Raw genomic sequence first — 14,769 nt, 5'->3', positions numbered from 1 at the left:
TCAGGAACAAGACAAGGATGTCCACTCTTGCCACTATTATTCAACATAGTTTTGGAAGTCTTAGCCACAGCAAACAGAGAAGAAAAAGAAATAAAAGGAATACAAATCGGAAAAGAGGAAGTAAAACTGTCACTGTTTGCAGATGACATGATACTATACATAGAGAATCCTAAAGACGCTACCAGAAAACTACTAGAGCTAATCAATGAATTTGGTAAAGTTGCAGGATACAAAATTAATGCACAGAAATCTCTTGCATTCCTATACACTAATGATGAAAAATCTGAAACAGAAAGTCAGGAAACACTCCCATTTACCACTGCAACAAAAAGAATAAAATACCTAGGAATAAACCTATGTATGGAGACAAAAGACCTGTATGCAGAAAACTATAAGGCACTGCTGAAAGAAATTAAAGATGTAACCAACAGATGGAGAGATGTACCATGTTCTTGGATTGGAAGAATTAATATTGTGAAAATGACTGTACTACCCAAAGCAATCTACAGATTCAATGCAATCCCTATCAAATACTAATGGCGGGGGGACCTTGAAGATGGCGGAAGAGTAAGACGCGGAGATCGCCTTCCTCCCCACGGATACACCAGAAATACATCTACACATGGAACAACTCCTACAGAACACCTACTGAAGGCTGGCAGAAGACCTCAGACCTCCCAAAAGGCAAGAAACTCCCCATGTACCTGGGTAGGACAAAAGAAAAAAAGAAAAAACAGAGACAAAAGAATAAGGACGGCACCTGCACCAGTGGGAGGGAGCTGTGAAGGAGGAAAAGTTTCCACACACTAGGAAGCCCCTCTGCGGGCGGAGACTGCGGGAGGCGGAGGGGGGAGCTTCGGCACCGCGGAGTAGTGGACAGCGACGGGTGCGGAGGGCAAAGCGGGGAGATTCCCGCACAGAGGATCGGTGCCGACCGGCACTCACCAGCCCGAGAGGCTTGTCTGCTCACCCGCCGGGGCGGGCGGGGCTGTGAGCTGAGGCTTGGGTTTCGGTTTTGGATGGAGCGCAGGGAGAGGACTGGGGTTGGCGGCTTGAACATAGCTTGAAGGGGTTAGTGCACCACAACTAGCCGGGAGGGAGTTCGGGGAAAAGCCTGCACCTGCCGAAGAGGCAAAAGACTTTTTCTTCCCTCTTTGTTTCCTGGTGCGCGAGGAGAGAGGTTTAAGAGCGCTGCTTAAAGGAACTCCAGAGACGGGCGCGAGCCGCAGCTAAAAGCGCAAACCCCAGAGACGGGCGCGAGCCGCGGCTAAAAGCGCGAACCCCAGAGACGAGCGCGAGCCGCGGCTAAAAGCGCGGACCCCAGAGACGGGCGGGAGACGCTAAGGCTGCTGCTGGCGCCACCAAGGGGCCTGTGTGCGAGCACAGGTCACTCTCCACACCCCTCTTCTGCGGAGCCTGTGCAGCCCGCCACTGCCAGGTTCCCGGGATCCAGGGACAACTTCCCCAAGAGAACGCACGGCGGGCCTCAGGCTGGTGCAGCGTCACGCCGGCCTCTGCCGCAACGTCACGCCGCCTCTGACGCCGCAGGCCCGCCCCGCACGCAGTGCCCCTCCTTCCCCCCACCCCCGGCCTAAGTGAGCCGGAGCCCCCGAATCAGCGGCTCCTTTAACCCCGTCCTGTCTGAGCAAAAAACAGACGCCCTCCAGCGATCTACACGCAGAGGCAGGGCCAAATCCAAAGCTGAGCTCCTGTGAGCTGTGAGAACAAAGAAGAGAAAGGGAAATCTCTCCCAGCAGCCTCAGAAGCAGCGGATTAAAGCTCCACAATCAACTTGATATACCCTGCATCTGTGGAATACCTGAATAGACAAGGAATGATCCCAAATTGAAGAGGTGGAATTTAGGAGCGAGATCTATGATTTTTTTCCCTTTTCCTCTTTTTGTGAATGTGTACGTGTATGCTTCTGTGTGAGATCTTGTCTGTATACTCTTGCTTCCACCATTTGTCCTAGGGCTCTATCCGTCCATGGTTTTTTTTTTAGATTTTTTTTCTTAATAATTAATTTTAATTGTAATAACTTTATTATACTTTACCTTCGTTCTTTCTTTCTTTCTTTCCTTCCTTCCTTCCCTCCTTTAGACAACGAATCACCCCAAATTGAGGAGGTGGTCTCTGAGAGCAAGATTTATGATTTTTCCCCCTTTACCTCTTTTTGTGAAGGTGTATGTGTATGCTTCTGTGTAAGATTTTCTCTGTATAGCTTTGCTTCCAACATTTGTCCTAAGGTTCTATCCGTCCCTTTTTTTTTTTCTAAATATTTTTAAATTCAATAACTATATTATACTTTATTTTATTTTTACTGTATCTTCTTTCTGTCTTTTTTCCTTCTTTCCCTCCTTCCTTCCTTCCTCCCTCCCTCCCTCCCTTCTTTCCTTCTTTGCTTTCTTCCTTCCTTCCTTTCCTCCTTTCCTTCTTTCTTTCCTCATACTTCTACTAATTCTCTCTACTTTTTCTCCCTTTTATTCTGAGCCGTGTGGATGAAAGGCTCTTGGTGCTCCAGCCAGAAGTCAGGGCTCTGCCTCTGAGGTAGGAGAGCCAACTTCAGGACACTGGTCAACAAGAGACCTCCCAGCTCCACATAATATTAAACAGCGGAAATCTCCCAGAGACCTCCATCTTAACACCAGCACCCAGCTTCACTCAACGACCAGCAAGCCACAGTGCTGGACAACCTATGCCAAACAACTAGCAAGACAGGAACACAACCCCACCCATTAGCAGAGAGGCTGCCTAAAATCATAATAAGGCCACAGACACCCCAAAACACACCACCAGACGTGAACCTGCCCACTAGAGAGACAAGATCCAGCCTCATCCACCACAACACAGGCACTAGTCCCCTCTACCAGGAAGCCTACACAACCCACTGAAACAACCTTAGCCACTGGAGACAGACATCAAAAACAACGGGAACTATGAACGTGCAGCCTGCAAAAAGGAGACCCCAAATGCAGTAAGATAAGCAAAATGAGAAGACAGAAAAACACACAGCAGATGAAGGAGCAAGATAAAAATGCACCAGACCTAACAAATGAAGAGGAAATAGGCAGTCTACCTGAAAAAGAATTCAGAATAATGATAGTAAGGATGATCCGAAATCTTGGAAGTAGAATGGACAAAATGCAAGAAACAGTTAACAAGGACCTAGAAGAAATAAAGATGAAACAAGCAACGATGAACAACACAATAAATGAAATTAAAAGTACTCTAGATGGGATCAATAGCAGAATAACTGAGGCAGAAGAAGGGATAAGTGACCTGGAAGATAAAATAGTGGAAATAACTACTGCAGAGCAGAATAAAGAAAAAAGAATGAAAAGAACTGAGGACAGTCTCAGAGACCTCTGGGACAACATTAAACGCGCCAACATTCGAATTATAGGGGTTCCAGAAGAAGAAGAGAAAAAGAAAGGCACTGAGAAAATATTTGAAGAGATTATAGTTGAAAACTTCCCTAATATGGGAAAGGAAATAGTTAATCAAGTCCAGGAAGCACAGAGAGTCCCATACAGGATAAATACAAGGAGAAATACGCCAAGACACATATTAATCAAACTGTCAAAAATTAAATACAAAGAAAGCATATTAAAAGCAGCAAGAGAAAAACAACAAATAACACACAAGGGAATCCCCATAAGGTTAACAGCTGATCTCTCAGCAGAAACCCTACAAGCCAGAAGGGAGTGGCAGGACATACTGAAAGTGATGAAAGAGAAAAACCTGCAACCAAGGCTACTCTACCCAGCAAGGATCTCATTCAGATTTGATGGAGAAATTAAAACCTTTACAGACAAGCAAAAGCTGAGAGAGTTCAGCACCACCAAACCAGCTTTACAACAAATGCTAAAGGAACTTCTCCAGACAAGAAACACAAGAGAAGGAAAAGACCTGTAATAACGAACCCAAAACAATATAGAAAATGGGAATAGGAACATACATATCGATAATTACCTTAAATGTAAATGGACTAAATGCTCCCACCAAAAGACACAGATTGGCTGAATGGATACAAAAACAAGACCCTTATATATGCTGTCTACAAGAGACCCACTTCAGACCTAGAGACACATACAGACAGAAAGTAAGGGGATGGAAAAAGATATTCCATGCAAATGGAAACCAAAAGAAAGCTGGAGTAGCAATTCTCGTATCAGACAAAATAGACATTAAAATAAAGACTATTAGAAGAGACAAAGAAGGACACTACGTAATGATCAAGGGATCGATCGAAGAAGAAGATATAACAATTGTAAATATTTATGCACCCAACATAGGAGCACCTCAATACATAAGGCAAATACTAACAGCCATAAAAGGGGAAATCGACAGTAACACATTCACAGTAGGGGACTTTAACACCCCACTTTCACCAATGGACAGATCATCCAAAATGAAAATCAGTAAGGAAACACAAGCTTTAAATGATACATTAAACAAGATGGACTTAATTGATATTTATAGGACATTCCATCCAAAAACAACAGAATACACATTCTTCTCAAGTGCTCATGGAACATTCTCCAGGATAGATCATATCTTGGGTCACAAATCAAGCCTTGGTAAATTTAAGAAAACTGAAATTGTATCAAGTATCTTTTCCGACCACAACGCTATGAGACTAGATATCAATTACAGGATAAGATCTGTCAAAAATACAAACACATGGAGGCTAAACAATACACTACTTAATAACGAAGTGATCACTGAAGAAATCAAAGAGGAAATTAAAAAATACCTAGAAACAAATGACAATGGAGACACAACGACCCAAAACCTATGGGATGCAGCAAAAGCAGTTCTAAGGGGGAAGTTTATAGCAATACAAGCCCACCTTAAGAAGCAGGAAACATCTCGAATAAACAACCTAACCTTGCACCTCAAGCAATTAGAGAAAGAAGACCAAAAAAACCCCAAAGCTAGAAGAAGGAAAGAAATCATAAAAATCGGATCATAAATAAATGAAAAAGAAATGAAGGAAACGATAGCAAAGATCAATAAAACTAAAAGCTGGTTCTTTGAGAAGATAAACAAAATAGATAAACCACTAGCCAGACTCATCAAGAAAAAAAGGGAGAAGACTCAAATCAACAGAATTAGAAATGAAATAGGAGAAGTAACAACTGACACTGCAGAAATAAAAAAAATCATAAGAGATTACTACAAGCAACTCTATGCCAATAAAATGGACAATCTGGAAGAAATGGACAAATTCTTAGAAATGCACAACCTGCCAAGACTGAATCAGGAAGAAATAGAAAATACGAACAGACCAATCACAAGCACTGAAATTGAAACTGTGATTAAAAATCTTCCAACAAACAAAAGCCCAGGACCAGATGGCTTCACAGGTGAATTCTATCAAACGTTTAGAAAAGAGCTAACACCTATCCTTCTCAAACTCTTCCAAGATATAGCAGAGGGAGGAACACTCCCAAATTCCTTCTACGAGGCCACCATCACCTTGATACCAAAACCAGACAAGGATGTCACAAAGAAAGAAAACTACAGGCCAATATCACTGATGAACATAGATGCAAAAATCCTCAACAAAATACTAGAAAACAGAATCCAACAGCACATTAAAAGGATCATACACCATGATCAAGTGGGGTTTATTCCAGGAATGCAAGGATTCTTCAATATACGCAAATCTATCAATGTGATAAACCATATTAACAAATTGAAGTAGAAAAACCATATGATCATCTCAATAGATGCAGAGAAAGCTTTTGACAAAATTCAACACCCATTTATGATAAAAACCCTGCAGAAAGTAGGCAGAGAGGGAACTTTCCTCAACATAATAAAGGCCATATATGACAAGCCCACAGCAAACATCATCCTCAATGGTGAAAAACTGAAAGCATTTCCACTAAGATCAGGAACAAGACAAGGTTGCCCACTCTCACCACTCTTATTCAACATAGTTTTGGAAGTTTTAGCCACAGCAATCAGAGAAGAAAAGGAAATAAAAGGAATCCAAATCGGAAAAGAAGAAGTAAAGCTGTCACGGTTTGCAGATGACATGATACTATACATGGAGAATCTTAAAGATGTTACCAGAAAACTACTAGAGCTAATCAATGAATTTGGTAAAGTAGCAGGATACAAAATTAATGCACAGAAATCTCTGGCATTCCTCTACACTAATGATGAAAAACCTGAAAGTGAAATCAAGAAAACACTCCCATTTACCATTGCAACAAAAAGAATAAAATATCTAGGAATAAACCTACCTAAGGAGATGAAAGTCCTGTATGCAGAAAATTATAAGACACTGATGAAAGTACTGGAGAACGGACTTGAGGATATGGGGAGGGGGAAGGGTGAGCTTTGACAGGGTGAGAGAGAGTCATGGACATATACACACTAACAAACGTAGTAAGGTAGATAGCTAGGGGGAAGCAGCCACAAGGCACAGGGATATTAGCTCGGTGCTTTGTGACAGCCTGGAGGGGTGGGATAGGGAGAGTGGGAGGGAGGGAGACGCAAGAGGGAAGAGATATTGGAACATATGTATATGTATAACTGATTCACTTTGTTATACAGCAGAAACTAACACACCATTGTAAAGCAATTATACCCCAATAAAGATGTTTAAAAAACAATACTAATGGCATTTTTTATAGAACTAGAATAAAAAATCTTAAAATGTGTATGGAGACACAAAAGACCCCAAATAGCCAAAGCAGTCTTGAGGGAAAAAAACAGAGCTGGAGGAATCAGACTCCCTGACTTCAGACTATACTACAAAGCTACAGTAATCAAGACAATATGGTACTGGCACAAAAACAGAAATATAGATCAATGGAACAGGATAGAAAGCCCCGAGATAAACCCACGCACCTGTGGTCATCTAATCTATCACAAAGGAGGCAAGGACATACAATGGAGAAAAGACAGGCTCTTCAATAAGTGGTGCTGGGAAAACTGGACAGCTACATGTAAAAGAATGAAATTAGAACACTCCCTAAAACCATACACAAAAATAAACTCAAAATGGATTAGAGACCTAAATTTAAGACTGGACACTATAAAACTCTTAGAGGAAAACATAGGAAGAACAATCTTTGACATAAATCACAGCAAGATCTTTTTTGATCCACCTCCTAGAGTAATGGAAATAAAAACAAAAATAAACAAAGGGGACCTAGTGAATCTTAAAACCTTTTTCAAAGCAAAGGAAACTACAAACAAGACGAAAAGACAACCCTCAGAACGGGAGAAAATATTTGCAGACAAATCAACAAAGAATTAATCTCCAAAGTATATACATAGCTCATGCAGCTCAATATTAAAAAAGCAAACAACCCAATCAAAAACTGGGCAGAAGACTTAAATAGACGTTTCTCCAAAGAAGACAAACAAATGGCCAAGAAGCACATGAAAAGCTGGTCAACATCGTTAATTATTAGAGAAATGCAAATCAAAACTACAATGAGGTATCACCTCACACCATTTAGAATGGGCATCATCAGAAAATCTACAAACAACAAATGCTGGAGAGGGTGTGGATGAAAAAGAATCCTCTTGCACTGTTGGTGGGAATGTAAATTGATACAGCTACTATGGAGAACAGTATGGAGGTTCCTTAAAAAACTAAAAATAGAGTTACCATATGCCCCAGCAATTCCACTACTGGGCATATACGCAGAGAAAACCATAATTCAAAAAGACACATGCACCCCAAAGTTCACTGCAGCACTATTTACAACAGCCAGGTCATGGAAGCCACCTAAATGCCCATCGACAGATGAATGGATAAAGAAGATGTGGTACTTATATACAATGGAATATTAATCAGCCATACGAAGTAATGAAATTGGGTCACTTGTAGAGACGTGGATGGATCTAGAGACTGTCATACAGTGTGAAGTAAGTCAGAAAGAGAAAAACAAATATCGTATATTAATGCATATATGTGGAACCTAGAAAAATGGTACAGATGAACCGGTTTGCAGGGCAGACATTGAGACACAGATGTAGAGAACAAACGTACCGACACCAAGGGGAGAAAGTGGCGTGGCGTGGTGGTGGTGTGATGAAGTGGGAGATTGGGATTGACATGTGCACACTGATGTATATAAAATGGATGACTGAGAACATGCTGTATAAAAAATAAATTAAATTAAATTAAAAAGAAAACCATAAAAAATAATCTCAGCTATTTAAAAATGCATAGGAGTGATTATATTAAGAAAATATACTGGGCTTCCCTGGTGGCACTGTGGTTAAGAATCTGCCTGCCAATGCAGGGGACACAGGTTCGAGCCCTGGTCCGGGAAGATCACACATGTCGCGGAGCAACTAAGCTCATGTGCCACAACTACTGAGCCTGTGCTCTAGAGCCTGCGAGCCACGACTACTGAAGCCTGTGCACCTAGATCCTGTGCTTTGCAACAAGAGAAGCCACCGCAATGAGAAGCCCGTGCACCCCAACGAAGAGTGGCCCCTACTCACCACAGCTAGAGAAAGCCCAAGTGCAGCAACGAAGACCCAACGTAGCTAAAAATAAAATAAATATGTACAAAATGGATAACTAATAAGAACCTGCTGTATAAAAAAATATATAAAAAACAAACTGGAAGGAATGAAGGAATTAAGACCTGGGAAGCAAAGAGGAAGAATTATATTTCCTTCTTCTGGAGAGAAGGGAGGGCACTTTTTAAGCCTTTCTAGCCTAGACTGAAGCCCATTCCAGTTGGCTGTGGGCACCTGTCTGCACATGAGTGCATCTGCAGAGAGCACAGGTACTACACACCCACACACGTGTGATGGGCCATCGGTCTATCATCTCCCAGGGGTCTTAACCTCATCAGCAGACCATATACTCCTTAAAGGTAGAGGCCACTGTAAAGCTGGTTGGTGTCCTCACCCCTCAGTACTCATGTCACCCAGGGCCATGGCCCTTAAGAATTCCAAGAGGTATTAGTTGAATGAAGCCTGGACTCCTACAGTTAAGTCTAGTGAGAGGTTCAGGTCGATGCAAAGAACATGTTCAACAAGAGTGGGAAGCAGAGAAAATGGCTGCAATATTCTTCTGAAAAGCCCGCTGGGGCCAACAGTGTGTGACAAGGCACACCTAGGGCAACTCGGGCATATTCCTTTTAAATGACCTGACTGACCCATGGATTTCGAGTTAATACTCACAGTAAGGGAAGTGGCACTAGAAGCCAAGATTAGGAGACATGCCTCTCTGTCTCAGTCTGTCAGTCTCCAAACAGCTGGCAAAGCAGCGGAAGAGCAGCATTTCTGTAAACAAGCTAATCTTTTCAGAGCTAAGCTGGCGGTGACATTTATTATTTAAAACTTCAAACTTGGTAAAGACGAACTCACACTAGAAAAGCCTGCCTTTCCCTTGCTCTCATGCACTGGACTGTGTACCCTCTCTGACAAGTTCTCAGCTTCCCAAGTGTCTCTCAGGTGGGACTACAGCACCACAGCAGCGGGGCTGAGAATAGGTCCCTTCCTAGCTCCCACTTCTGCTTCTGACCTGGGCTCATTTCAAAGGAGAATGAACCAATTCTCACAGAGCCTTTGGGGAGTAAATCTCACAACTGCAGCCAACGTAAAGCAAGAAACAGGACATGTAGACTCAGGAGATACACATTAAGGTGGCAAAGGGTAAGATGGGAAGAGGAGGGGTCCCTGCCCAGGGAAGAGTCCTGTTCTTTGTAATAATAAAGGGGAAAATCAATGACAGTCATTTGCCATTTAGAATGATTGACACTGGTGTGATCACCTTCTCAGTAAAGAAGCTTAGGAAGCAACAAACCAGACTTTCTTCTTCTCTATCTATTCTTACTCCCACCTTTTCCCTTCCCTCCACTACTGGGTAAGAATTTGACCAACTAGAGAAAACTCAGTGTCACTGATGTATATTCCTGACATTCCAGGAACAAAGCCAGGTAAGGTTCCTGATGGCAGCCGGATCCACGGTTGAGCGGCTCATACGAGTGCCAAAAATAGCAGATTGGTTTTTGAATTTAGTATGTAGGGATTAACCTAACCAAGAAAACAGAAGACTTCTAGGCAGAAAAGTAAAGGTCTGAATAAATGGAAAGACATTCAAAGCTCTTGGAGGAGGTGACTTAGTATTATAAAAGTGTCAATTTTCCCAGCTGTATGTAAACCAATGAAGTTAGAACATTTCTAAATAGACATTTCTCCAAACAAGACATACAGATAGGTACTTCTCTGGTGGCACAGCAGTTAAGAATCTGCCTGCCAATGCAGGGGACACAGGTTTGATCCCTGGTCCGGGAAGATCCCATATGCCACGGAGCAACTAAGCCCGTGCGCCACAACTACTGAGCCTGTGCTCTAGAGCCCGCGAGCTGCAACTACTGAAGCCTGTGCGCCTAGAGCCCGTGCTCCGCAACAAGAAGCCACCGCAATGAGAAGCCTGTGCACCGCAACAAAGAGTAGCCCCCGTGTGCAGCAACGAAGGCCCAACGCAGCCAAAAATAAAAAATAAAAATAGGGCTCCCCTGGTGGCGCAGTGGTTGAGAGTCTGCCCCCCGATGCAGGGGAGGTGGGTTCGTGCCCCGGTCTGGGAAGATTCCACATGCCGCGGAGCGGCTGGGCCCGTGAGCCATGGCCGCTGAGCCTGCGCGTCCGGAGCCTGTGCTCCACAACGGGAGAGGCCACAACCTGCGTCCCGCAAAAAAACAAAAAAACAAAAAAACAGGGAGATAAAAGATACTCATTGTCCAAGAATACACTTGAAAGGTACACATTAGAACGGTGAAGGGGAGGACAGGAAAAGGAGGTGGGAAAAGAACTAAAAGGGAGTGAGTGAATGAATAAATGAATGAATGAAGGGCGAAAGGGAGGGGCCTGTGATGATCATGTGCCACAAACCGGGGATTATGATTATTTCACTCACTGTACCTGAGATCCAAACAGAGAAGAAAGAGGAGGTGAAAAAGGCTCTGCAAAGAAATGTGCATGTATTTATCTGCTGCCATCCTCTCCTGGCAACTGGGCCACTTGGAAAATACCAGCAGCTCCCAGACATTATTTATGGCCCTGTCTTATACCCCACAGGCACTGTACGGCCTGGGAGAAGCTTCAAGAGAAAAGCAACAAATTCAGAAGTGTCCCCAACGGAATTCCCTTTTGCTACCTGTCTCTTGAAAACATTCTGGTTCTGTGATAAAATGTTGGCATTGAAATTCCCACCAAAATATTTTCTAGAAAGGAAAATGCTAGACATTTGTAAATGGCTATTAAAGGTGAAAAGTGCGATGTCCCGCTCTTAAATTCCTATCAGATTGACTTCTCACCTTTAAAAAAGTTTTGACTGTCATAGAAACAGAGTTGCAGAACAATCAGACCCTGGGCAATAGCGCCACCTGTGGCAATGAGCGCAGTGAAACTGCAAATCACTGCCATGAGGAATATGAAAGGGACAAGCGCTCTAGAGGAGAGGGGAAGCAAAGCTAAGGCTTGTGTGATGTGAAGAGGGGTTCCTACTGCCAAAGGACGGGAGGAAGCACCAACCCAGAACAGTCCTCTGGTTTCGCCAGCTTGGAAATCAGTGAACAGAACATCTTTTAGAATTGTAATACCCGGGACTTCCCTGGTGGCACAGTGGTTGAAGAATCCACCTGCCAATGCAGGGGACATGGGTTCGAGCCCTGGTCCGGGAAGATTCCACATGCCGCGGAGCAACTAAGCCCGTGTGCCACAACTACTGAAGCCCGTGCACCTAGAGCCCGTGGTGCGCAACAGAGAAGCCACTGCAATGAGAAGCCCGTGCACTGCAATGAAGAGTAGCCCCAGCTTGCCGAAACTAAAGAAAGCCCACGAGCAGCAACAAAGACCCAACACAGCCAAAGATAAATAAATTTATTAAAAAAAAAAAAAAAAAGAATAGCAATACCCTAGAAAAGCTGTTTCTATCAAAAGTACTCCTGGAAAAGTGGGCAATATGTTTAACACATTTTTCTTTCCCACTTCCTAAATGAAAGTGTAATAAGCCATTGAAGAATCATCAGAGACTCAAGGCAGCCAACTCTCGGCACCCTGTGAATAACGGGATGCCGAAAGCAAAATGTTGCAAGTGTCTGTGTTTCCCAAGATAGAACTTTCTGTATTGTTCTTTTCCTAGGGAGGTAGAATATTCCCATGGTTGACAGCAAAGATGTTAGAATCAGACAGAACTCAGATTAAATCATATCTCCTGAGTTCACCAACCTCAATTTCCTAATCTACAAAGTAGGTCAAAAGCACCTACCTCAGTCAGTGCTGTGAGCTTTAAATGAACTAATGTGGATAAAACACGCTGAAACACAGTAAGCAGTCGATAAATGCTACCTATTAATCGCCATTATTGTAAAATACATACTCTTTGTCGACAATGCAAAGTACACAGAATATTTAAAGTAGAAGGTCAGTGTCTCGCAATAATCTGCCCTCTATCCTGAGTAAGAGTTTAATGATAAATGTATTTCCAGACTTTCTTTCTATCAATGTATCCAGATGAGTCAACTAATTTATTTTAATAAATGCATGGTTCTACAACCTGAATTTTTAAAAACTCAATGAACAGTATACTGTGGATACCATTTCTGCAAATATACCAAGATCTCTCTTGTTCTTTTTGAAGGCTACATAGTACTTTATGATATTTTTAATGGACTTCCTATTGAACATTTAGATGGTCTCCAATTCTTCACTATTATTACCGATGCTCCAGTGAACTTTTTTACAGAAACATCTTTGCACTCCAGCCTATTCTTTAGGACAAATCGCTGGGTCAAAGGATATTTACATTTTAAAGGCTTCCGATACATATGCCCCAAAGGCCTTACAAAACAGTACAACCAGCTGCTACGGCCACCAGCAGAGTCATGGTCGTCTTTCAAATCTAGTGGCACTTATCTCAAGGAGAGAGAAGTAGGTTCGTAAGGTCAAAAGTTACAGGCAAACTTCTGGTGTGGGGTGAAGGGGGAGCTGGTTCTCCATTCATATGCATCTCGCTCCCCACAGTTCCTGGGTCCTTCACGACAGAAGTGTCTCCCAGGTTAGGGCATGGTGTGGGCATCTGTTATTTCAGCCTGCTTGGCATCTACACTCTCTTGTCCCGGTGGCTTCCCCGATCTCCCTTTGGTAAACCACCCTGCTCCCATTTTATGAATACTGTTGAAACCATCAATCAAGGTGTGTTGTCTTCCCCTGGGTAGGCCACAGCTAGACCACCTTGATGCTATCTTTCCTGGGAATCTGGACCTTCAGAAGAGTGAGGCAAAGGACTAAAAAAGAGTTTAAGGGCTTTATCGTCCTGCAAATATCATCCAGAAGACCCTTTCTCATTGGTCCCTGGGTCTCCAGAACTGGTCTGTTTTCAAGCCTTGGTTCTTCAGGTCTTCCTACCTTACTGTGAGTTACACTGAAGCCTTCTGTATTCCTTCGTTGTTATTATTATTATGATGATGACTGTACTGTTATTTTAGGCCAAGTTAACCAGAGTTGATTTCAGATATTCTAAAACAATCCCACCTGACACGGGCGGGGGTGGGGGGGGCGGCGCAGGGAATGACTTGTTTCATTGAATATTTACTTGAAAAAAATTTCCCCTTGTTCAATTCCTGAAGGAAAAAAAAGAAACATTTTTTCCTCTCCCAAAGGCCTCTTAACCTACCAATAGCAACCATTCCAAATTACTTAATATTTTATCTAAAACTTCTGGTAGAATCTGTATTTTGGAAGAAATGAAAGAAAGAAAATCTCTGTCCTATAATGGATTTCACACACACTAAAAACAGCTCATCCTTTTGTCCACATGACGAGGTACTGTTTTACTGACACTACTGGAATTCACGGTAGGGCTACCTTGGAATTTTTTTTCCAAGTGGATTTTACAAAACAAATCTGAGGCAAGGGGACAGAATTTCCTTTGTACTCTGGTAGCAACGTGGCAGGAATTTGTTTTTTCCCCTGTGCACCAAGGAGATAATCAGCCCAAACACTCTAGCAATAGCGGTTTCATTTTTATTTATTTATTTATTTATTTATTTATTTATTTATTTTTGGCCGTGTTGGGTCTTCGTTTCTGTGCGCGGGCTTTCTCTACTTGCTTCAAGTGGGGGCCACTCTTCATCGCGGTGCGCAGGCCTGTCACTGTCACGGCCTCTCTTGTTGCAGAGCACAGGCTCCAGACGCACAGGCTCAGTAGTTATGGCTCACGGGCCCAGCCACTCCGCGGCATGTGGAATCTTCCCGGACCAGGGCTCGAACCCGTGCCCCCTGCATTGGCAGGCGGGCTCTCAACCACTGCGCCGCCAGGGAAGCCCCGCGGTTTCATTTTAATCCCATCATCTTTACAAGGTTACAGGTGCCCTTGGAAATCATGATTAACCAGAGTGCTCCGAGCCAGTAGCAAGGGAAATGTGCTGTATATTCTACAGAGGCCGCCCAGGGTCACTCCCAGGAAAGAGGAATATTATTACAGAGTTCTTCATCTCCACTCTTAACTCCCCAGAGTGGCAACAAGGAACACAGAGTTAGTTACTAAGCGATCACTAAGATGGTTCTGGCTCTCCAGTCCTTGGAGAGAGACTGTGAGGGAGGCAAAGTCAATTCTGGTTTCCCACAGGACAGGGCGCTGGGGGAGCTGGGTGTTATCGGATTAAGTGACTTTTAAGTGGTGACTGGAGCTACATTCTTAAGACAACAAAGGATTAACTGAGATAATGTACATAAAAATTCTTTGTACAGTGTGAAGGGTTATACAGTGCAAGA

At 43.1% G+C, this 14,769-nt stretch overlaps 1 protein-coding gene across 8 annotated transcripts in view; it reads right to left on the bottom strand.

Annotated features, from left to right (window-relative positions):
• Nucleotides 1-14,769, bottom strand: part of ARHGAP26 (Rho GTPase activating protein 26) — a 484,190-nt gene that overhangs the window by 224,675 nt on the left and 244,746 nt on the right. The window lies entirely within an intron of this gene.

This window comes from Delphinapterus leucas, chromosome 3, assembly GCF_059928025.1.
Source record: "Delphinapterus leucas isolate spDelLeu-1000000601 "Yukka" chromosome 3, BTC_Dleu_Yukka2, whole genome shotgun sequence".
Taxonomy (NCBI): Eukaryota; Metazoa; Chordata; class Mammalia; order Artiodactyla; family Monodontidae; genus Delphinapterus; species Delphinapterus leucas.
This window is presented reverse-complemented; position numbering and strand designations above follow the sequence as displayed.